General features: G+C 36.5%; 1 protein-coding gene across 3 annotated transcripts in view; it reads left to right on the forward strand.

Moving 5' to 3' along the window:
• Positions 1 to 26,953, forward strand: part of LOC150076125 (irregular chiasm C-roughest protein-like) — a 159,876-nt gene that overhangs the window by 82,493 nt on the left and 50,430 nt on the right. The gene's annotated exons all lie outside the window — the stretch shown is intronic.

Below are 26,953 nucleotides of genomic sequence, written 5' to 3' on the forward strand. Positions count from 1 at the left end.
TATTTTCCATATTTGCTTTCGCTGCTGAAGTCCGAAGGGTCCAAGATCTTCACCTCTAAATCACAAGAACTTAATCTACCGCAGTGGCATATTTCATCACGAGGGACCTCCGATTAGTTGACCTACATGTGCCTGAAGAGATAAGAATTTTCTATATAGACACACAACACGAACTCAGGACTCCATTAATGCAATGTGGCGTAAACCAAGTGCGCAGAATTGTAGCTAAGCCAGCTCATAGGTCCCCACACCATATTGCATTACGAATCCAAACCCTTGTCATTTCTCGTATGGTCGAACCAGTCAAAGAAAGTTACTGAGTAGTCTATCACCACCCTAAAAAAACTCCAAGGAGGCTTTCAAAGAAGCGGAAGGCAGCCACAAAGTTTCAGAAAGTTTTGGATTGTACCCAGAGGAGTGGCGAATCTGTTGAGTTTTTCTACCATAGGCTTTTTACTGAGAAGAATAGGCTAGAGGTCAGGATCTCATTTCCATTGAGGGGACAGTTATTTGTGAGGTGAATGAGCAAATGCAAATCCGTCCAGAAATATTTAAGGATTCTCCAAGCTTTGATAATTGCCGAGGGCATAGAATCTTTGCTTGATGACAGTGTAGTTGATGCAATATTTAAAGGGAGAGTCAATATTTGTACGCTGCCCTTATCTTGATATGTGTAAATAAAAAATAATTGTAGCTAATTATGTTAACGTGAATCGTTGAGAAGGCTTCCATCCTGCAGTAGATTGACAATGGCTGCAGTTTAGTTTTAGATTATATTGCATTGGCCAAAATAATTATAAGCAGAGAATCCATAAACTACTTTCAAAAATTTAGTGAGGACTGCAGATATAATCTGGATTATTAAGCTAATGCGTTGCTCACTGAAGCATTGATTCATACTAGTCAACATTTTGGTATGCTGTATGAGTAGAATATGAATTTTAAATGTAAAAGTCGAAGATATTTTTAAATCCAAAGTCGTTCAATATTTAAATCTGTCATAATTCATTATGAATGAAATATTTGGGCACTTTTTATTTTATCTGTATGAAGTTAGATATCGTTATTTGAGCAACATGGAATACTGAGCTGTAGATTTAAATTTACGAAATAAAAATAAAATTAAGTATTTGTTTCTGAATTAGATTAAAGCGATAATAAAAAAAAGTTTGATCATAAAGCACTAAAATTTTAAAAAATGGCAGATAGTTCACTAGAATTTATAATTTAATATTTATTCCGGCTTACAAGTCCATCCACAGAGCATGCTGCTCCAGTAAAAGTTCCAATCGTAAATCAAAGACAGTGCAGTATTAGAGATTTATGGAACATAAATAAAACAAAGTGGAGTGTAATAAAACAAATGTGATATAATAATAAAAGTGAAAGCCGGGTTGTGGCAAACCCAAAACTTTGTTTAAAAAAATGGTTTAATCAACTGATCATTAAGAAAATAATTAGTATTGAAATAATAAACGAAAGTGAAAGACAGATTTATCAACGTTATCATAAAACTGTTTTGTGACCAGGAACAGCCAAAAGGGGAGATTTTCCTATAAATTTCGATCCTGTCAGCATATAACTGGAAATGTATGGAGTGCTCGTTAGGCCCCGAAAAAAATTTAGTGATAAATGTAAATTGTACGTGGGCCTATGTAGCCACGTGCCTCTCAAAGCATGAAAGATATATCCAGTACGATTTCACCACAAAAGCCAATATGCCAGCACCTCTAAAGAATGTTTTTGTTGTTGGATTTTAGGGACATCAGAGACTAAGGCCATATTGTGCTCCATGTATAGTGTCTTCTGTTTGCTGGACGAAAAGTCCGAGTTTCCGGGAGGAAAAATCATGCTGTCCTCGCCTGAGACTGACTAACTAACCATGTTGTGATAAAGGCCCATCGAAATTCCTCACGCCATCGACGGGATTCTAGTTAAGGTCTTTTCCACCCTGTGTGGGATGGACGGCGATCCCACCATCTGCTACCCGCGAGTGCAAGAATACTGTATTACACTGGGAGAAGCTGACAAAACTAGTTCCATTGAGTACGGACCCCAGTTAAAGACTATGGGCTTAACAATGGTTGAGCATCCAGATACAAATCGAAATTGTTGCTATCTGGTATGCATGCACCGAAAGGAACCATGCCCATCTGTTCCCATGTAATAATTCTGATCCTAGTGGATGAATTTTATATTTGGGCCTTTTTAAAACGATTTGTTGAAGGCTTCCAAAATTTCACTAAATCAGACCAGTATAATCACACAGGCTGAAGCACTGGATATTATATTTGTTACCATGCGCTGGATGGGTAATTTGGCGGATGCGCAGAAATGATATGTTCCTTTTTTGAATGCAGACAGAACTGAAAGATATAAAAATGTTATGGAATCCATAAAAAAGCAAAGCGGAGAATCCTCGTAAAATGTTTCAATTAATTTTGATCCTAAATGAATTATTAGACCTCAAAAAACAGGTAAACTTATTTTATATAAGTTGCGTATTCCATCAAGATTTAGTTTGAGTGTGGCTAGACATTTCTCTCGTGTTCTTATTTCACGGCACAGTCAACACTCAATATCCAAATTCTGCTGATAAATTCCTATCGCAGCAAAGAAGCAATTACTTGAAGCACAAAAATCACGAATATAATCAGACTGTTGGGAAATATGCAGTAATTATGGGGAGGACGTGGAGAAACCTTAGCCAGGACAAACGCATTTTCTTTGTATATAATTTAGGAAAAAAAAATAATCCTTTCAATGTGAATTTTTCATGAGATGAAATTTTAATTTATTATTGCGAATCAATTTAAGAGGAGAATTTTAAATTTCGATCGATCCTTCTGCAAATGAATTGAATTTCTGCGAAGAAGCATACGTTTCTTCGAAAGATTATTTTTTTACGAACTACAGGCTCGCCCAGATTGCGAGCCAATTAATATGCACCTGGTTTCTCTTTACTATAGAGCCCGAAACATTATTGTTTAGTAGTAAATGAAGGGTGGTACAATAAAAAACAGCTTAAAGTCAACAAGAAGATTGCTTGCATAGCGAAGGTTTAACTTTGGAATTTATTTGCTTTCAAAGTTAATTTTAACTTTTTTTTGTGTGTATGCGAGCAGCGTTGTTTAATATCCTTTTGTTTTCCATTTGCATCCGACTTTATTCATGTAATTCTAAATGTTGTACTTATTTATTTTTAAAGCTTATTTGTACACTATTAAAAAAAAATAACTCAACCAACATTACTATATTTAAAGTATTTTGCATATTCATTTCTGGAATTTCTATGTTAGCAAACTTAAAATTAATTATGAATATTTTCATTAGATAATTAAAATATTTATAATTATCAATATAATTTATTCAGTAACTGATTTTTTGAATATTTTCGCTTTCAGTTAACATTTTAATAGGATAATATGTTTAAATAAAATATAATCGCTTAAGCTATTACTTTTTATAATAGCAGGCATTCAGTTAAAGTTATAAATGTCGTTTATTCATATTAACGTATTTTTTTTATACAGTTCTTTGGTATGTTTTGCTTTATTTCTCTTGCTTCTTAATATTATTAACCTGTGTAATAATATTATTGGGTGATATATGAAGTCTGTAAGAAACCAGAATGTCTTATATTTTTCCATTGAATTCCAAAACTGAAGAATACAGAGTAATTTTTTTCCTGAAATTTGACTGATAAAAAAAAAATTTTTTCCCTTATCTAGAGACATTCATTCATGCCTTAATGATCCGTGGAAAATGGATAGGTAATTAGAGACGTTATCCTTCAAGGATGGTTTCTAGTTTCAAGCGAGGAAATTCCTTTATTTGTCATATCAGTGACTGAAACTTTACCATGCATACATTATCTTAAAAACTATCATTTTCCTTTCTATATAAATTACATTACTACAAAGTTCGCTTCACTCCCAACTCCTTCTCCCCCCCCCACACAAAAAAATCAATAAAAATGAATGAACAATTAAGTGACTGTATAGTATGCAGAATAAATATGTTAGTTTAAAAATATTATCACTTTAGTAATTTCATTAACTTATTTTATCCAATTTCTGTACTTCACTAAATATAAAATTTCTCTAAATAGCTACAGATGGAAATTCTCGTGACCTCACCGACTCCAAAGCATTAAGTAAAATGATAAAATTATTTAATTTGGATTATAATTGGTGGTTCTGTTTCAAACTATTTTTTGAATAAAGGATATAAATTGTGTTATGTATCCAAATCATATATCGCTACCATACGAATTTTCTATTTGCTGGGTAATAAAACTGTACAGAAATAGTCCTGGGTCCATCCAAAAGAACGATATTCGTGTGGGCCGCTGTAGCTGTCTAGTTTCAAGCCGAAGGAGAATTCGGAGACTTCAGCCACGAATTGGCAACTCAAGGTCATTCTGGAAGATCGTCCTAATCACATTACCAATTCTAGGAGGAGAAAGTTGCCGAGTAATTAACCCTGAGCTGCTGTGTACTCTAAATGATCAAACATTCAACGTAGTAATCCATCCCCTTATTAATTTCGCTTTTTCCTGATTTATAACAATCAGTTCACCCTTTTTAAAGGTGAATTGATTGTTATTGCTCCAAGGGTGCCCCTCCTCCTGGACCTGGGTCGGATGAGAAAGCTTTCTAACCTTAAAAGTCAAAACTAAAGGAGCCGTTAAACAGCACTTAATAAAAAAAAAAAAAAAAAAAAATCGACATTTTAATTAGATATCACACAAAGTCCTAAATATAAACTATGTTAAATATTTTAAGAATTTTGAATTATCACAGACTTGCTGAATCTCTTTTGACAGAATATCAGTCTACTGAGTAGCACATAAGTGATTCATAGTCTTACTAAAAATACAAAAGGCTTCTCTTTGCTCAATCACAATATTTTTGCTAAATATATAAAGCATTTTATGGTTTACTTTTTTATATTATATTGATTAATATTTTTTGCGAAGAGAGGTCATGTTAAACATTACGGAAATGTATTCCTCAAAGCTCATCAAATCCCTTATTATGCTGTCAGCCGTTCTTAGAAACAATCTTCCATCACAGAGAAAAAACTAATTCACCCATCCCACCTGCTCTATAATTTTCTTTCCACTAACCGGAGCAGGTGCTGCCGAGTGGCGATACTGTCTTGTAAGTACCACACTTTAATAGAATCCTGTTTACATTGTTTTCCAGCCGTCTTCGCGAGGTAACACGAAAAGACGTCGCTGACCTATTAGTTGAACGACCTGAATGTTCAGGATATGATGGGTACAGCCAGACGGGGCACATGTTTCATAGTGCACACCTCTTGAAGTTCACCCAACTGAAATTTTGGCATTCAAAGATTACAAGCGAATTTAAGTATATAAAAAATACACATTATAATTATTAAAATATGTAGATAAATAAATAGGATATACAATATTTGCGAGTCGTGACCATGCTACCGCATTTGTTATTATAATGTAGTATATTTACGTGAAAATAAAAGTTGATAGAGGGGCACCGTTAGTAATCCCCCTGCCGTATAACAGTCCTATGCTACGGTTGATTCCGAGAATCATGCATGTTTGGCGTGTGCAAAATTCAAAATCTCTACGTCCGTTTCAGCCATCAAATTTGTCTCAGAAGGCATAAAGCGACCCTTATTGGTGCCCTTAGGAACTGTCGTATTGAAGGTGTATCGGAAATCCTGTGCCAGGAAGTCATTTTGTTCTGCTCCGCTTCCTTTGAGACGCTGCGGTTCACGGGAGGCTGACTCTTCCGGCCTCCTCCATATTTCACAAAAGGCTGATCAATTGGACGAGTTGTTCGAATGCGGCGAACTGTGAGCTTTGCACCAGAGTTCGGTGAAAACCCAATTTAGATTATTAGTTCTATGGAGATTCGGAAGTTTTCGTGAAGGAGAAATGGCAGTATTTATCTCAAGAGCCAGTATGTGGATGAGTAATTGCCGTCTAATACCGCTGGTTTGAGACACTATTTATCCCTTTCAACTCCGCTATAAGGGACCAGCATAATTAGGTATATCATTTCGTAAACACGGGAGTTAAATGTTTAGATGCTGGACAAGTGTTGCGCTCTGTTGGATGACTCTAATTACAGTCTTAGAGAAGCTCCTGAATATATGGAATTCAGGAATAACAGCCAGCAACTAATACTCTCTAATTCTGTTTCATGTGCATTTAAAATTAGGAACAAATCTGTCAACGAAAAGGCTTTAGAGAAGCTTTTGATATCCACAATCCCATAGTCTCGTGTCGTTTATTATTGTTACAGTCAGCGCCACCACATAATTTCTCCAAGTGCGATAATTTATTATAATTTATTCATAACATGGAAAATAATATATTTAAAAATGGTTATTTGGTTTCAGATATTTAAGCTAAAACAGTTATTTGACTCCATTTTAATTTTTAAAGCTCTTATAGTTTATCTTTCAATTATTTCTTTTCTCTGTATTATAATAAATAATTTTTATATCAACGTTATTTGATTAGAAACATTTTCGTTGTTAAAAAGCGACATCTGGCGGGAACTGGACAGTCACTTCTCTCTCGTTTAGCGCGTGTCTTGTGAAGGCATAACGCAAATTTAATCTATTTAAGCTCCCAACGATGCCCCTTTTCTCTTTTGTCATTATAACACGAAACATAATTATCCTTGAATAGCAGTCGGTGGTTATTTTATTAAGAGTGAATGCAGCGAGTTTTTTATTGCACGTCTTAAAGAAAAAGAGGCAAGGAATATAAGCTGTTTTGCGAATGTGGTGAAAATATTTCAGCCACATAATTAAAACGGGGTGATGATGATGAGGGAGCTTCTCATAAAGGACGTCACAGTTCACGGAGATTATTACAACGATTAATAATAATAAAAAAAAAAAAAAAATCTCAGCAGGTTTCCTATTTTTGGTATTTTAATTATGTCAAAGTCTGAAATTATGATGTTAAATCGATAATGATATTGATCAAATGAGACTTACTCTATGAAGCACTCAGAAAGGAACATTAGCACACTGCCTCATTAGGACGAATGAAAGGGGCGGGGAAATGATTTGAGAGAGAGAGAGAGTATGAAATTTTTATCATCGCACGCCATCATCCGATTTTTATTTTAATGGAAAAGTGCCGGTACACCATACCTTTGCATACCACAATGGAGGGGTTACTGGATTTGGACATCATGATTCAGGAATATGTGAAAACATACTGCATACTAAATTATTTTTCCACATCTTTCAAAAAGTTCCATATATATTTTTCTTTGTTAATTTCTTTATGTCCATAGCTATATTTCCAAGGTGTTCTAAGTAATGAGGTTTGGACATGACCTAGTGTTTAATCTTTCCTGTAATAAATCATTCGTTATACAAAAATTTTCATTAAAACTATTTCGTTCTAACGAAGCTTATAAAACAGTCAGAGACGTTGACCGGGACCTTTAAATATTCGTTTAATTGGTATTTGTTGTAACTGGATATTACTGTCCCATCATTACGAACGACCATACAATTTTATTCCAGAATATCAGCGAGCATCGTGTATAAATATTTGTTTTGTCATTAAGGTCGAAGGCGAGTCCACAGATATTTAATTTTTTGAATAAACGTAATTTTACTGCAAAGTAAACATTCGTTCAAATGAAATAGCTGAGAACGTACTGGGTTACTTGCATCTATCCTATAAGAACTCGTGCATCTGGTTTTGGAATTAAATATGAGGCAACTAAGCAGTGAGGTGTTGGTTACCTTGTGGCTATAGTTTTCCCAGATTAAATGGTATGCTCTGTGCTCAATTTACAGACAGTTAACTAATAAAAGCAATTATTAGTATGAAAGAAGCTGGATGAAAACCCAAAGTTTCTGGGAGTAGAACCCAAAAAACTTCCCCCCACCCACCAACATCGTAGCCAATTACTTCGCCCACGATGTAAGGGAGGAAAAAAGTGTGCCACGGTGAAAGGCAGGCGCTATCAATGGAGGGAGCATCGTTATGAGTAGTTCACCCATGTATCGATGCAGACAATATTATCTAGAGTTATTAGTGGTTGAGGTAGCCATAACCAGCAATGAATGGAAAAAGTTTGGCCGAAAGAAGATACTTCTCGACGGAAACAGATTTGTTGTCTACTGTTTACTGAAAAATCTGAAATCAGCATTACAAATAAAAGTTTTTCAACATAAAAACTCATTTCCTCCAGCATAGCATGCAACGAGTTCAAGACAATGGCCCTAAGTAGTTATATTAAAAAATGGAACTGAAATTCCATTCCAATTCCTGAAAAATATTTTTACTATACATCTATTAATTATATCGGTATAGTAAAAATATTGTTGCAGTAAGAAGAATACCCATTTTTTGTCAGTTTCGAAACGTGAGAAGCCGGCTAATGAATGAGCTTTCTGATACCTTTCAGTTATACAGGGTGTCTCAAAAATACACGGCATAACTTCAGGAATGAGTTCCTCATATGTAGACAATATAAATATTTTATATCAACATAGTTCCGGAAATGCTTGGTTTCAGAGTTTTGAAGGTCTGTCTATGACACTTAAATGTTCACATCACCTTATAGTAATTGTTCAAAATGTCCACCTTCTGCCTGAATACAGGCCTCACATCGACGTCTCATGGACTCTCGAAGACGATGCCAAATGCCTAGAAAGTTTCTTATTGTCTCACAACCTGCCACAATTCTATTGCGGGGAATTTCCACATCAGCTACCGGAATCGAATACACCAATGACTTTAAATGGCCCCACAAGAAGAAGAAATCTAGTTTAAATCAGGTGAGCAATGGAGCCCAGGCAGTTGGTCCACCTCTACCTATCCACCGACCAGGAAACCTTCGATTCAAGTAATTGCGGACTAGGTGGCTGAAATGTGCGGGAGCGCCATCGCACATGAAGTGTGCTTGTTGACGAATGACCAGTGGCGTGTCGTCCAAGAAATCAGGCAAGTTGTTTTCCAGAAAGTTTCTGTACGCCTGCCCTGTGAGTTTGTTTGGAAGTACATGGGCCCCAAATAACTTATTACCAAAAACACCTGCCCAGATGTTGAGATTGAACCACTATTGGTGATGGGATGGAAGAATTGCATGTGGGTTTTCCTCAGCCCATACATGCTGATTGTGAAAGTTTTGGATTCCGTCTCGTGTGAACTGTGATTCATCTGTGAATATCACTAAGGCAAGGAAGTGAGGAGTTGTACCACACTGTTGCAAGAACCACTTTCAGAACATTACTCGCGCAGGGTAATCTGCTGGTGACAAGGCCTGTACCCGTTGCAGGTGGTAAGGATACAGTTGGTATTCTCGCAACACTCTCCAAATAGTCGAACGTTGAACAGCCAGTTGCATTGCTATTCTGCATGTGTTGATTCCAGGAGTGGCATGAACAACATCCAAAATCTCCTCCTCTACTTCAGGAGTCTTAGATCTTTGTCGTCCTCTGTTGGCAGCACGAGGTGTAAAGGTCCCATGTTCACAAAGGCGGCGATGGATACCTTCAAACGTTTTCCTGTCTGGACATCTTCGTTCTGGAAACCTTTCGTGGTACAAACGACGAGCCTACAGAGCATGCCGACCGGGCTAGCCGAGTGGGTAAAGTACCTGCCCGGCAACCCAAAGGTCGCGGGTTCGATTCCCGCCTCGGGCTTGGATCAAAGTACTGCAAAAACCTTGGGAGGTGCAATATGGCCACAGAAGCCGATGCGCCAACAACTATCAAATCAAAATCAAAAAAAAACCTACAGAGCATTGCCGTCCGCCAAACCGTACATAAAGTGCATATCCTTTTGCTCCTGATTTGAGTACATGGTCGGAATGGAAAACCACCAGATTCTGTCAGTACCTTGTGATGAAGGAAATCACCTGCGGGAGATAAGACATTCCGGTTAATAACTCGGGAACTATGTTGATATAAAATATTTTTGTCTACATATGAGGAACTCATTCCTGAAGTTATGCCGTGTATTTTTTGAGACGCCCTGTATAATTGAACAATTTCGTGTTATAAACTGAACTGCGGTCGATTGCATTTCCAAATAATGACCATAGCGTTATGGGGTCTACCTCTTGAGCTTTGGACTAGGGCGCCTCCGTAGCCAGGTGGGCAGGAGCGGCTGTGCGTAGCACACGCTTTTTGATTAGACCGGGGTTCGAGCCCGTGACCACCAAATACGGATGATGCAGAAAGGTCAGGGAATGACCACCGCATATCCTCGGAGCAATTGCTAATGCTCCTAAAAACCAAATAACAGCAATAGCTTTGGACTAGGATTATCAGCCGCAGTGCGTAAAATTTCCGAGCTAGGTGAATGGACAAATCCTGACTTGAGGAGAACACTATACACGCTTGACATGGCTGCCACAGAATCCTGGCTTCAATCTGATGGAACAGGGATGCCCTGCAACGCCAAATCAGCACATATCTTGCCCGCCCCTTTCAGCCATGTACCTGACGATTACTTTGAAGGAGGAGAAAAATTATAAGTTGGCTCCTACGCTAAATTGCTTGGTCTTTTCACAAAGATCACCGTTATCATTAAGATTCAAGAAGGTCCCACAGATTTTTAATTTCCTGAATAAACATCTTGTAAAGTAAACATTCATTTTCCAGGTAGCTGCTGTTATTTCGTATATGAGAGTGGTGGAGGTAAGCTGGCTGACACGGAAGACACGATGACATTTGAAACCGCCCTTCGCTAAATTGAGAATTAAGTAGGCAACGCCCCCTAGTGTGAACATTTTCTTGTAAAAGAGGTAGTGGAGTACAAACAGTAAAAAGAGCGCAGTAGTACAAACAGATGATACAAATTTCTGTAAGATACTTCATTTTCAATATATTTCGAGCCCTCTAAGCTTCTTTTCAATTCTTTGTTTATATAATGAATGCCACACAGTTTATGAATATGTGGAATATTTACTAATTTTACCACAATACTTGATGGTAAATCGCCACTTATTGCGGCCATTAAACTGTTCATCAAACGCATATCAATACAATAAACAGCTGCCTAGCGAAATTCAAGTAAAACGAGGCCATAATGAAGTAATATATCTGTTAGAAAGCACCCTTTTCTTAAATATTTCAAAATGTCATGTAACTTTCTTGATTGACAACACCAGATTAGGTTACCTTAAATTGCTGAATATTCAAAACCTGTTATTTTGAGCCAAACCTAAGGTAATTTTTAGGAACAAAAAAACTACTCGTGTCAGAAAAGTTTTACACACAAAGAAAATAAATGGAGAGAGAGAGAGATAGCGCGAGATAGCGCGGTGGAATTGCAAGAAATGTATTTAGAACTGTGTGCCCATGGAACATAAAAAGTATGCAGCAGAAACTGAACATCTGTGTGATAACGAGTGGAAAGAGGTATTCAAAGAGGAAAGATCGTTGGACCCACTATCGAGCGCCAATTACGTCTACAGCGCATATCTGAACCAGTTTGAGATTTTTTACTAAATTAGTCATGGTCAAGAATGCTTAGTTTTTCCAAATCGAATCTTGTGTTTTATACTTCGAAAAACAGATCGACTTATCGAAAACATACCTGATCTCAATTGCATCTATTCATTGAAAAGAAGCAGACTCATTCTCTCGAACACTTTGGCTTGATTGATCATGTCCTTATACTCCATTGAATGGATTAACCAAGGTTCTGTGCAGTCTACTAAAGAATAAGTGCCTCTTAGGATTAAACTGGCGTATTATTATTGACTAAATCATTCTAGGTGACTTTAAAGCCCTATTTTAAGGGAACACGTATTCAGACAGTTTCAAGTCCAGAAATATTGAAATAACACTCGTTTGTTTTATTGATGAAAAAAAATTGGACAAAAGTATTTTTCCCCCCTTTTTGGCAGACTGATTGGTGCAAATCTGCCCCATCTAGTTAAAAGAATTTTTTCACTAGGATAAATTCTGTGATCACGCCTCCTCCCTCCCTTAAAATCTCGCGATCTCCTCTGCTTTATATTTATTTCAACTTTTAAAATTTTAAGCATCTTTATTTTTTTTGTCTCAAAAATATAAAAAAAAAATATTTCCTGGTAGTGAAGATTACTTAGCACTGCATGTTAGCGTGCTTTCTGTTTTTTGGGAGAGGAAGGACGAATATTTAAGGGCAGAAAAGTTTTTAAAACAAATAGATTCGTCAAGATGAGTTTCACAGTAAATTTCTATTTAACCCCTCACTTCATTCTAGGATATTAGCATCTAAATTACGGCGAGACCATTCATTTACGCCTCTTTCCTATTCATCTCCCAAAGAATGTAGTACACAGTTCAAACGTCATTGGCAAAATGCTAGAGCTCCATCCAGTACGAAGTGAATTCTGATATCATGTCCTGCATCACTGACCACACATTCTAGGCTTAACAACGTTGGTGAATACTATTATTTAAACTTACCTTTTAGGTGCTGTGAACCGCTAAGAGAAATAGTTCCATCACTCCATAGGATGTTGCTAAACAAATGAAGCAAACTCCTCAAGCTAGGCTAAACGTGATGTCAGCAAATTCCATACTTCTAAGATATTCTTCCCGGAACAACGGCTGTACAAAATGAAGTTTCACGCTTGGAATCTTTTCTGAATATGTTTGGATCGGGCAATATTCCAGTCCATTATCACAAGCAGATTTACCTGAACTCAAAATAAACCTTTTAGGCACGCTATGAATGTTTTGACAAGTTCTCGAGGTTGATAGCCGATTTGATTCCTGATCTTCCACAAAACCGGAAGTCATTAATCTTTAGTGACAGGTTTTTATTGTCTTAGCAACCAGTGTCACATGGAAACCTTTCATCTCCAGCACAGAACTTCCGTTTCCAGATTTGTGTAGCCCGAGGAAAGATTAATTATCTTTGTTCATGGAAGGGAAAGATATCGTGAAGAAGACTGATGCCAGACACAATTATTCTCTCCTAAAACTTTTAAGATAATAATTCAAGAATATTTTATTTGCCTATTAAGATCAAGCATGCTTTGGTTTAATAAAGGCCCTCGTCGGCCATTGAAAATTTTTATCCAGTTTAATATTTTTTCTAGATAATAAAACTTTCTCAAGAAACTCGGGATATTGCTTTTATGAAAAGGTAAATGTCTTAATATTATTCTGCAACTGTTTACAAATTGTATCATCCGATTAAAATAGGCTTTTCTATTAAATCTCTTAAGCCAAGCTGTAAGATAAGCTCGCCTCTTCAGTCACTGTGGATAGTGGCGTACCCCGTTTCCTCGAAGTAAATCCTCTCACGCAATCCTTCTTGTGGGTGGTTACCGCTTGAAGCATACGTTACCTGCAGTTTAGTTTTTTTCGTGTTTGAAAAATCATTTAAATACTGTTTATTTAATGGAATTTCTCTTTCAAATTCCTAACAACGTAGGTTGCCTCTTGCTTGATATAACAAAGCACACGCTTTTTATACTTGTATAGAGATGACAGTGGAGATCCTTTAAGTAACTGGAATGTTACCCTTTTTTTTTAAAAAGCAAAAGTTCTTGAGAAATTTTCAACCTAGCGAATTTTTTTCTTTATTTTTATAAAAGTCATTAGAATTCCATTCTTCTGTCTGTATCGCCATCATTTATGGTTTGATATAATGTTATAATGTAAGTATTTATATCCAGAGTGTTTTTAAAATTCTTACAACACAAGATAATGAAAATTTCAGTTCGTGTGTTAGGCCTGCCTTTGAAGATTGTTCTGTGGTAGCGTCATCAACTCGCAACATTTTCTGCAGTTCTGACCGAACAAGTGCTTCTGCCCCTTTCTCCAGAGATAACGAGCACCACCAAGTTTGTTGAAAGGCTTTGCTATTAGAATTTCTTCTCTATCTATTTTTAAAGGCCATTACAACAAAACCATTGGAAGATATTCAGTTTTAAGTGTACTGTAACTCAGGGCTCGTTACGCATTCGTTCATGCGCTTAATTTTAAAGCGTAACAGTCCTAACTGTGCTACAGTTGAATTATATATGTTGTAAATGATAGCTCTGTAATGAATTATGCATACGCATAGATACTGATGGGCATCGTGCAAAATTTCGAGAAATATTGTACACGAAACTAGCAATTTTTCTAGCTAATATATCATTGATAAGTACAGTATATGAAATTAAAGGGCATACAGTCGTAATCTGTCTGTAAGGAGGGGTGGAAGTCATTTTTGTCTGAGAGTTATAAATTAATGGCGAAAATCGGATGAATTTTTGCGAGTAATGCGCCCGCAACTTTTTGTAATCGATATGCAGAGTAGATGAATTTTGAATGGATATCGCGAACATAGCCAATCATATAGATTAAATAGAGAAATAGCGGATAGGCAATTTAACTAAGAGACTGAAATTGATGTTCACAATCCAACGAGAAACGAAAACCTTGCATGTCAGTGGAACAGGAGAGTTTCCATTTATTGTTCCAAGCCTGAATTACGCTAATTGTTGACTCACTTAAACCATTTCTAGCGACCTTAATGTTGAACGCATTGGAGAAGCTCAAGTGTTCCTAATGTCCGTGCAACCGGAGATGCCCTGGCTACTAGAATAAGATAGAAAATTGATGGCTATTAGTATTCGAGTCGTGGCCAGTTCCTTCGCTCTCTGCGTCCTTTTCCGTCTCTGCCTGTGCTCGTGCTTGCCAGCAGCGCTCCATCACCTATCATTATTCTGCGATAAGTTTCGAGAGCAGTTCGCTGAGAACGTGCACTGCTCAGCGTCAACTAATTTCGCTCTCTGTAGATCTGGTGGTCAGTTTTAAAGGCGAATGCATCCCTAATGAAATATTAAATGCGTATTTCCTATCAAGTATTCATTACGTTAGATTAGTACTGGGAACGGATATTCCAAAAAGAAAAAAGAAAAAGCGCATAGGCGTATAAACCCAATAACTCTCTTCTGTATGTTACGGCAACAGCATGCTTAGGGCTTTTCCTTGCTTTGTGAGTATCTTGGGTGCTACTTGGATCGCTAAGCCTGGTCCGCTATACCCACTACGAGAATTAGAATGGAGACGTTGTCGTGTTCGAAAACTGGTCCAGTAAGCTGCACTCTTGATTTAATGCGTCTCGAAATGTCTGCATTGCGCTTTCGCAAGATGTGTGGGTTACCTTCAAAAATAAATAACATCGGGGATGTGTTGCAGGCACTAGTCGAAGTTATTTCATGTTAACGTGACATGAAACTCTACGTTTAGACTATATATAATTAAGTTTAAGTAGCTAGTATCATTGTGCCTGCTGAAATTACTTTAGACTTCTCTGCAATGATTTTTTTAAATACGTATCCGCTGTCCAATGTAAATTATATGAAAAAAAGCGACACTTTGTGGCTCTTTTTCTTTGGAAAAAAGAGTAAGTCGCACAACTGCTTTTCCCCAATCAGAAACCATTGTTTTACTTCACGAATATCACAATCTGGTTTCTATTGTTGTTTAAAACAGTATTGTTATTCAGTACCGCGAGTTTAGGTGATTATCTAAATTTCTCTCCAGGTGGCTCTACGAGTAACATCTTCCAATTTCAAAAACTAATTATTTTAAGAAGCATTTTAGTGGCTCCCTTTGTGTGGAGAAAAAGTATAAGTCGCTGCATAAGTTTGCCGAAATACAAGTATCGCCAGCTGGTGTCTGTTATTGCTTTATACATTATCCTTACGCACTAACATTAATTTAGATGCTTATATTTTAATTTTCCATCAAGTGTCAGAAATGTGCTAAACATTTTTATAAAAATGTAACACTCTAGGTGGCTCTCGCTTGATGGGGAAAAAAGTAAGTCGCATGAGTATTTCTAAACTCTGAAAACGTGACTTCAAGTATCACCATCTGGTGTTATTATTGCTGCTTGATACCTTCATGCAGTAACATTAGTTTGGCCGCTTATCTTTTAAATTTCCCTCCAGGTGGCGTTACGTGATATTGATGTACTTTATTTGCTGATGGGCACTTCAGCAACCACGCTTATTTATTTTCTCTGATCATTTCCAAATGCCTTCTAACATCCCATAGCGCTGATTAAAATAGCTTCCATTTACCTTTCACGTTATAAATGACAAGAGTTTTCTAAGTTTTGTATTATATATTTTGCTAAACATACGCCGACTTGCAGCCATTGCCATTCATCCCAAAACTCGCATAAATGCAAACACGTTTTCTAATGACTCGTATACATTATTCTTAAGTTTCCATTATGGAAACGTGCAATATGCTTAGCGTATCGATCCGCTATGAGGCAGGCTATATTTTTCCCCACGACTGCTGTGTGCCAATGTATTTATTCCCCGCGTATATAAAGATGAGTAAGTTAGAGGGGAGGGAATACTCCAATCTATGGCATTGTAAAATGTTCTCCTCCATCGTCCAGATGGAGCTTAATGCAGACACATCACTCACCGATTCAGGCCGCGTTTTCACAGCGGTGTACTGAGAATTACCATTCGTCATAAAGTCTCTCTTTCGCCATTGTTATCTGGTAGCGTCAGCGGTCGATAATTCACAATAAGGATTTTTGGCACTTCGATTTTGCAATGCAAAATACTTCGCTTCTTTGGAGTCAAATAATTCTTCCAGAACAAGCCTTAAACATGACCTGATCGTTATTATTATTATTTTTAACTTTACGTATAACTAATGTGTTAAAAATAATGCGTTTTAATATTATTTTTAATAGTTTAAATATTATTTTTAATATTTGAATTTTAATATATATTTTACTTTAAATTTATTTAATTTTGCATTTTTTAATATAATTTTGCAATTTTTCTCTTTGAAGTAAGTTTTTTGGTAGGTGGCGCTTATTTTTTCTATTTAATTTTCGTTCTGATGTAAATAATCTGGCAGATGGCGCTCGTGTATGGGTTATACTTTTGTCATGAATAACAAAACAGTTTATGGTGTTACATAGTGTTGAAGCAAAATATTTTATGACGGGTTAGTCTGGAGCTGGGATTGCGCATCGTAAGAAAGTAAATCTGTGTGTTAAGAAAAGTAGCGTGAAAAGTGATATGTTTAAATATCTCTTCAACGTTATCTCAAGAGAGAAAAGACGTGCTTTGTATTAAACTTTTATCGGATCTGAGGAGGAGAATAAATTAAGCATGCATATGAACGTAGAATCCTTTGAAATATCCATAAATATTTAATAAAAGATGGAAGATAAAATGACAGTTGTTCTCAGCGTGCTGAAAAATATAGGTTGTTCTAGATAGAACCTTATGACACGTCTTTATCCAGGGGTGGCCTGAAATTTTAAAATTGTTAACGTTTTATTTGCGTGAAGTTGATTGATGTGTAGAAATTTTAAAGTAATTTCCTCGCCTTACTAATTTGTTTCATTTTAGCAAGTGGGTTGTAATGCAGTGACATCTGTCACTTGCTTTTCTTGTAGCGACAAGTTGATCTCAAAAACAGTCTACTGAAAGATCCTGCGTCTAAACAATATTAAAGAAACGCTACCGATAGTAGGCGTTGGGAAATCATCGAGAGTGTCGGGCTTTGTTCGTTAAATACCTAATAGGGTACCCCACTGCAGTCTGGAACGAATCTTCGTATACAAAGGTGGTTTAAAAAGGGGTGGTACCAATGGTGAAGATATTTTTACTAAAATTACATGTAGATTTTATTTCCTTTCAAGACGTTGGCTTCGGCGATTCGTGTGGTAGGCATATTCTACGTAAGGGGAAACATTATTGTCGGGAGTGAGCACTATCTGATAGCGTTACGTTGTCACGTATGCCTGTCAGAATCGAATAACAGAGGCAGTCCCCTTTTGGTACGTGTCAACATCGATTTTCATCTCCAGAAACGTGGCTTTTCTTGGGTCCGTTTATCTAGAAGCGAACAATCCCTCATTCATAGAGTTTATCGTAAGATACGGAAGGTGAGATTTTATATTCTTGTATCTCCATCAAAACCACCAGAAAAAAAAAAAAAAAAAGCTAACCAAACCGTGTGGCTTATATACAGGCGAATGGAGTATTAACATTCCCATACAATCAAGCCTTTGGAATGGCTCTGCTCCCGTTTTTCCAGCGTTTAAGATGTCCACATTGGTGTGAATTCTTAAGAGGATACGTGGTTTCCATGAACTGATGAAAAGAAAAAATTGTTCGATTCACTAAATGATCGAAGACTCGTGTCAAAAGGAAGTGGTTTGAGCCTTCATCGTCAGAAGCCTAACAATCGTTCGCAAACATATACCTGTTTCTAAAGAACCGTCTCCGCTGAAGCACGTTACATACCCTTTAAGAACCCAGAGCGGAAATTGAAGCTGTTGTTGTATAAACCAGAGATGACTTCAACTGCGTCGAAATTTTATGCTTTGCTTACGAAGGGTAACAGAAGTGGGAGGAATGGGTACCGATTGAAAATATTTAGCTTAACAAGTAACGAAAAACCCTTATTTAATGCACGTGATGCGTTACATTTGAGGCGCATTAGGAAATAGCAACAAAAAAAAGCGCAAAAAGCTGACTTTCATCGCTAACCGAAAATACATTTCGTTTCTACGCATCCGCTACATTGTCCGTTCATTCCTTCAACCAACGAACGGCGAAAAAACAATATCGAGTGCTTCAGCTACAGTATGTGGATAGCCTGCGAAAATGTAGGAAAAGAAGAAAAAACTGGCGGATTTATATTAGTCAGATTTTAATGACTGAAATCTAGGGTGTAGTGTTTTGATTTCAGCGGAGAGTGCAAGGTTTTAATCGGTTATTCTGAGTTTTTCATCCCACACAACGGACCATGAACATAGAAGTGTGTTCACGGACCGTGAACACACTTCTACTGACATAAAACACTTTTGAACGCATTCTTGGGGGCCGTTAATACAAATTTATTTATTATTTTTGTTGACCTTGGACAGCTCTTCAGCATAGTTCTTTGAAATGTCTTCGCAATCATGCTGTTGCATTTGGGCGGTTTATCAGGATGCTTGCTACTTTCTAACGCTCTCCACCTCAATACCTCATTCAAAGGATTGGTCTTTGCTATTGGTCCAAGAAACATTGTATACATTAATCAGACGTGCTTGGGAATCATCTTGTAACTAGATGATGTTTAAAAAAAAAAAAAACAAACCTGTTTTATTTGCTGAAATCTGTGTAGCTTCACCACAGCGCCATTGTTGGTAGTTGTTGCGATGGCAACATAAAACTCATCGCATGAGTATGACGCATTGGATTGCTGTCAACGTTAATTATAGCTTTCGATATCGTGCCGTTTTATTTCTTGTATTTGCATGAAGCTTTTCTTTCTTCGATATTAGAACTCACTTTACTAAATAGGTACCAACAAAATAACACGCAACGAACATGAATAAAATGTTACATACCAGAATTTAAATTTTTGAATTAATGCAAGGCTATGGGAAGGTTCCTTTGTTGGTATTAGAGTATTAACATCTAAAAAGACCACATGCTCTTTGTGTATTAGATCTGTACAATCATGTGAGCAAGAAATCTTCCAGTCTCCAAAGAGATTCGAACTCAGACCTGTCCAAAGTGTCGAATGACAAGTAGTAAAGACATTGTACACTCATGGAGGGACTTTGGGAAGGGAAAACTATAAGTAATGGAATTTGAACACAAAGAACCCCCAAAATAAAGGAACATATATATTAGAACTGTAGGCGCGATACTATTCTGTCAAAATATTCTTCGTCATCAATAAACATAAGATAATGTTGAAGTTACATAATGCACAAGATCGGCACACCACCTTCAGAATTTCTACACATGGTTTCGCGAATCTTTACATAATAGTTTCCATATTACATTCTGCTCTTCACACTTCCCTCTGTGCGCTGTCTTAATATGTATTCAGATGTGGTAACTTGCATTCTTCCCCGTTCACTCTCTTTACTTGCTGCTCCGTAGAAACTGCAAAGAATTTCTTACTTGAATATTATGCAGAATTCATATTACTACACACGGAGGCATTTCTTTTACTATTAAAGCATTCCATCTTGCTGTATATATAAAATTTCTTCTTGTAAGATATATATTTTACAAGAATGTTCCTGAATCACGTATTTCAACGTGGAAATTTCTAAAAAAGAAAAAGAAATAAGCGTAATGGTCATCCAGAGTTTACAGCATCTATTTTATTCACGAACTCCAATGGTTAGCTGCTCCTTTCAGTAAATATTTAATGCAGGTAATGAAGAACCTTTCGTAGCACCTTGTTTAATTTCATATTGGCCGTACTTACAACTGTTTCTTTGAAAACAAAAAATATACGTCGTATTCATGGACTTTTTAATGCCTATTTTTTTCTTTAATGTTCCTACTGTTCAGCTATTCATTTTAATGTACGAACATTTTCCATTTATTTTACTTTTTTGCTCAACGGCTTGTTGTAATATGGCCGGTGAATGACGTCATTCACGGGCCTAAAAGATGGCACGAAATAAATCTCTTTCCTAGCTTGTTTATTGAAACTATTAGTTTAAATTCATTGCAAAGTTGCTATTAATTGTTAGTTGCTTGTTGATGGCTGCTATTATCCGTAGCGAGGTCTGTAAATTTTAGGAAATTCCTCTCTACCCTTAGGCAAAGAGAAATGTTTTAAGTTATGTATGGAGAAAAAGGCAAAGCGTGCTCATTTTAAAATTACTTTAATTTATCAATGGAGATTGCATTTGTGTGTTTTTTTTTTCTTTTCGAATTTTCTATTTATGCGCATGCGTGGAAAGCGATATATCAAAAGTAAAATAACAGCTGAACTAAAGAAAAAGACGATTTACTTTATTTTTAAATATATTATAATCGATGAACTATATAAAATTATTGACTTTTATTTCAATAAATATTTAGTGTAATTTTTATACACCTTTAAGTCAAACTTATTAATGTTCTGTTAATGCGCATGCGTGGTCTCTATTGAATTAGAATGTAGTTGGACTAGACTCAAATTTCCAAGGAAAGAAATTAAAGCTGACGATTTACTTTATTTATTTGTAAATATGTTATAATTGATTAATTATAGAAAGTTATTGGCTTTTACTTAACTTTTTAAAATAGCAAGTATTATATAAACATTATTTTTTAGTGAAAATAGTTTGATTCTAGATTAATCTTAATGCGCATGCGTGGTCTGAGATCCGTCGAAAGTGTATTTAGACAGGGATCTGTCAAAAAAAAGAAAAAAATAAATAAAATAAAACTATTTGTTTTATATATTTGTAAATATATTATAATTGATGAATTATAGAAAGTTATTTTATCTTAACTAACATTTAAAATAGCAAATATTGTGTAAACATTTATTTTTTTTAGTGAAAATAGTTTGATTCTAGAAAATTCGTTACATTAACCTTACTAATTTTATCTTAATGCGCATGCGTAGTCTGGGATTTTTCAGAAGTGAAATGTAGCTTGGCATTTAGTATATCATATACCTTATTTTATTTATCTTTTAGTGAAAATAGTTGATTTTATTAAATTCGTTATGTAAGTCTCTTAGATTTAGGTTTAGAAAACTTTAGTGGGAAAATAAATGAAATACAAAATGCTCGCTAATTTATTTCAAAGTCATCGTTGTTGGAATGCGTGTGGACGAGTTCGAACACGAATATGCATCTACAGAAACTTCTATGGCTGCTGTCACAAACAGAACTATGTATACGCATTGGAAAAAAATTCTTTCACGCAGTCAGAACCTCCGCTGTCTGCCATATTTCTACCGATGGCTTTTATCCCGTAGTGCGAGATGAAGAAAAGTAAATTCTTTTTTTACGTCTTCTCTAATGATATCACGACACGGACTCGGAAAAGCCACCTGCCTGCGTCAGTGACCGAGTGAAAGAGCACGCGAACCAGCCAACCACACGCGACTAACAATGGTACTTCGCAGATATTCGGTGCAGTAGTAAAAGATATCACAGAAGCGTGGTTAGTCCAACTTCGAGATGCTGCTGAAAGGATTAGGAAGGAGGAAGAAAAAAAAAAATTGTGTTTAAATACTCCATTCTGCTGTTTCGTCATGGGACGATGCGTGGTATTGTTACCAAGACTACAAACAGGGATTTAGTCGTTGAAGGATGAATCGTTGTTCGAATGTGTTTGTACCGAACCTAAAGTGCATTGTCATTTTTCTGACAATGCAGCCTTCTTTTTGTGTGGATTTGTTTTCGAAGATATTCGTCACGTTATCAACCTTGGAGAAGGACGAATATTTAGTCGTTACTATGCCTTTATTATCAAAATGCGAATGCAAAGTAAGGATTTTCAATTTGTTTGTTTGAATGGTGAGGGGAGGGAACAGTTTTTCCCCTTACCGATTGCACCATTTAACGAGGCGATAAGAATGGGTTAGGCTTAGGCACCTGTTTACTTACTGCTTTACAACATATCGATAACAATGACTGGGGAGGGAAGTTACAAGGCTGAAGCGATTTAACATTTCTGATTGGTGGATTGGGCAATCATATCGGAGGATGAAGATAATGAAATAAAAGAAGCGAAAAAGTACCCAGACAAAATGTAATGGAGAAAATGATAAATAGGAAATTCATACGTGTACAGTACTTAAGGAAGTCGAGTAAAATAAACTTCCATATAAAGATAGGCGTTAGCGGTTATATATACATACACTCACCGGCCAAAACATTGGAAACCTTTATTCAATATCTAGTAGAAATTCACCTTACTCCCGAATTACAGCCCGTATACATAGTCACATGGATTTAGCTAAGTATCTGAAGGAGTCTAACTCCAAATTTGACCATTCTTCCATCAGCAAACATTCTCAACTGGATTCAGATCTGGAGAATTTGGTGGCTAGGATTGATGTTGGAAACCTTGGGAATATTCTTCGAACCATTCTGATACAATATTTATACGTTGGTCAATTGTGTTTTCGTCTTCAAAGAATCCATCGTAATCCGGGTAAAAATAAAGCACTGAAGGGTGAAGTTGATCCGACACTTTCTCAGTTGTGGCTCTTGCTAAACGTGTTCTAACCATTCTGAAAATCGGAAAGATCATCTTCCTCTCCTATGACTGGATCGAATAAGAAGCCCCAGATATATAACAACTTATATTTGCATGCTGTACGTTTTGTCTGACGGTAATTGCAACAGGTTTCTAATTTTTTGGCCAGTGAGTTTACATGTTTCACTATATGTATTAGTAGCAATATTAAAGTGAAAGGAGTTATCTTCCTAGTTTCAGTAGTGGATGAATACAGCAACGAAAGTTGGATGAATAGTAAGAAAACTAAAATATAAAGATAAGTCAAGTACGAAAAAGAATGTTAAAGGTAGCGAGGAAGACTGACTGCCTGGAGAGACACTAAAGGCAAGATCGAGTTAATAAACCCTAGAGAGACTTCCTTGAGAGCGGGCAAGAAGCGCATGACCTTAATTAGGCACGTGCCATAATGATTATCAGAAGTGGAATGAAATGCGTGGATTATGTTTACTTCACTTCTTTCCAGCGTACCGAAATTGATGGGTTGCGACTGCGGAAAAAATAGTTATTAGTCGTGGGAGACTTTTCTCTCTGCTACCTGTTGTAAATGGATGAATTCTAATCGAACTTCTCGTTCCATTTTCCTATAATCATCACGGACAATCATCTCGCGGGTGGAGGGAGTCGAGGGGAACCAAGTTATTAAGATAGGTGGAGCCACGAGAGCAGAGATTCGGAGGGGAAAGTTTATGGATAGCAGGAAGATCGCGGAGCTTTTAGAGAGTGGTACGAACTCAACAGAAACGTGAGAAAGATCCAGCTATTGCTTATCTGGATCTTTGTTGAAATAACTGAACGTCTTGGTATCCCGAGACGTTCAGTTACTTTAAGAAAGAATTGGGGGGGAATAAAAACAAAGCTACTCGTCTTGTAATTCTTGTCTTTAATAAAGCAACCTGCAGCAACGTGTAATTATTTTATAAGGAGTTTCTTATCTCTTTGTTTCTTAATGTTGACTCTATTTACAGAGCAATTCTCTTTTGGTATTTATCGTTTAATTATGCTATGTTGTTCTAGTTCCTTTCTAACTTTGTTAACGATGTCTATTCTGCGTCGTTAACAAGGAATTTTGCCATTTCTTGTTCCTTGTTTTTTTGTTGGCGGACTCCAAATCGATAGGAAGTGTCTCACCTAGTGTACGCCTTAACTAAACAGCTTAATAAGGGACTTGCCATTCACAATGGGAGGGTCGCATCATTACATTGCACTAATTAAGATTACTAATATGTTTGCGGTTGATTGGGGTCATTAAAATGGATGAAAGCGTCCAGAACTTTTAACAGGACAGCACTAAAAGCTAATTTGACTTCATTATACTAATAGCCTTTGATTTCGACTTCTACTAGGGCCTGAAATCGCTGAATAGAGAGATGGACTGACTTGCCATTTTATCTTCCACTTATTATGCGAGTGGGGGGCCTTTGTAGAAATCTTCTGCACCAGTATGAATGTGAGGAATGCGTAATTTTTTTGAAGTACGTTGCAGGGTTGGTAGGAAGGAGAGAGATTTTCCATACATTGACAGTTTAACACTTAACATTTAATACTAATTTTAAGTTAAATTTTAAATTATTGTTGACTTCCCGAAAGCAAAGTCTTTCCTTAACTTCTTTTATACATATCAGAACCTCATCTCAGAGGATAGCTAAATAAACATTTAGAATGATAGTCAGTTTGATGTAGTGGTAGCGTGGGGGGGGGGCCTTTGGGCGCATCAGCGTCTTAGTCTATATTGCGTCATACATGATATGTCTGTAAATCGCGTGTGGACTGTTTGCTGGAAAAAAAACCCTAGTTTCTGGAGGGAAAATAAACATGCTAACCTCGCTTTGAGACCGACTAACTCAGCCACGTTGTGAAAAAATACCCACAAATTCCTCACCTCATCGAACTCGGGTCTTTTCCAGCCGATATAGTGATCATTTGGAATAGGGTGATATGTACTCCCCCATTCTAAATAATGTGAAACTATCTGAAGATTATTTAGTGTGTTTTTTTTAAAAATTAAAATAAGACCGAGTTCGGTCCATAATTCTACTTTCATTAATGTTAACTGATTCTTTTACTAGACCCCTTCCAGGTGTGCTTGGTTTTCACACTATTTCCTATCGAGAAATGTAATTTTTCGTTTAATCCAAGCTCTCTGACTGCAGAAATGGTAACCAATCGGGCGCTACTCACATAATAAAAGGGCAAAGAAGGGGAAAAGTCTTTATTTGGTGAGTGTTCAGCGAGTTCCGTTTTTTTATGTACGTTCTTCTCGCAAATACCACTCCAACATGAAGAGAATATTGGCTTCGCCTCCCGATTTGATATAGGACACCGTATGTTACAATGCAGAGGCGCTTGTTCGTGTTACCAGCACAGTACAACCCTTGAAGTATAATCTAAGAGCACTCTATCACCCCACCTACTGTTCGTGCACGGGTTCAAACTTGACAGAGAGTGATGTCAATAATCTCCAGCGTTGGTCCACAGTAAACACTACAATCCTAATAAATAGCTGTGGCCGCTCTTGAGAGACGTGTTGGACAGTTTTCTCCGTAGTGTCTTGTCCAGATTACATCAATAAGATGCAATCACGGTCCGTGTTCTCCGATCCAATGCATTCTCTAGATGTTCAACTATACGATAAATTGACTGCCTTGAAGAATGACCGTTAGCCAGCTTTCTAAATCGTATGAATTGGTGGATGTTACTGAGTTGAGTTTTGAACCTCTGAAGCTTAGATTTAGCATAAACTTATCCTCGTACTTTCCTTTGTCGTATTCGAGTTATTTATCATTTTTTTTTTCCTGGCTTCAGTCAATGCATTCCTTCTTTTATTCTCAAGAAACGGATACGTAAAGATGTCTTTCAGAAAGATGTTATCAAAATGCCTGTTACGATATCGAACTTCATATTGATGGCATAATAGACTGCACATAGCTTTGATATTTTTGTAGTAGAAGCTCTGTTATCCCAGCTAATATTAAACGAGGTTTCTGTTGACCAAGTCAGCCTTCAAAATTCAAAACGTTTATACATTTATAAAGAATGTTTTTAAGTTAAATGAATGTACAACCTAAAGTGAAAGTAAAAGATTTCTCGTTACTCAATAGGTCTCGAAATTGTTTATTCGATAGTGTGGTCCAATGACTCGCGTCACTTTCAGCCAAAACTTCGATAATAAATATTGACAGCAAATACTATTATTTGATAAGAAAGCAAGATTAGTGGTTTTTTTTTTTTTTTTTTTGATGCTTTGCACTTACCGTATTTATGGGATCATAAGACGCACTTTTTTGCTGGAAATTTGTTGGTTAAAAGTTCTACATCTTATGGTCTAAATGTATATTTGACGATAGGTTTATTCTAGTTTTTAAATACTCAGGTTATATTGTTGTTAACTAGCATTTTATGTTGTACGTTATGTGATTTTTCAAGAACGTGTTTATTTTGGTACCAAACTTTGCCTGGAAATCATTTTTGGGGGGGCCAAGAGACATTCAGTAATAAATATCCGAACAGACTTATACCAAATAGAAGTGGAGAAGAAAACTATTCGTTTCATTGCATCAAACAGCACAAAGAAGAGCGAATGTCTTCACGAGTATGGTGGCCACGTCAAATACATTCTATAATAGTCTTTAACTGTTTGTTTTTAATTTAATGGATAACCTTGTTTATCAAGAAGTAGTCATCCCTGAAGTGACACGGTGGCTGATTTCTGTATAAACTGTTTGTGTGGTGCTGGTTTTTCTGTGTACATGCAATGTTGTTAAATAGCCTGGTGACTGTCACATTTTGTTATTGAGCGTATACCGAAATAGCGTTCCTAACGACTTCAAAATATTCATAAGAAAAGGAAAAAAAGCCACTGTAGTGTTCAGCTATCGTTGCGATGCCAAATGATAAATAACATTATACTGATGATTCCATTTCTCCATCATAAACTAATTTAAACTGTAAGGGGA

Source organism: Mastigoproctus giganteus, chromosome 13 (genome assembly GCF_048544385.1).
Source record: "Mastigoproctus giganteus isolate SK-2022 chromosome 13, ASM4854438v1, whole genome shotgun sequence".
Taxonomy (NCBI): domain Eukaryota; kingdom Metazoa; phylum Arthropoda; class Arachnida; order Uropygi; family Thelyphonidae; genus Mastigoproctus; species Mastigoproctus giganteus.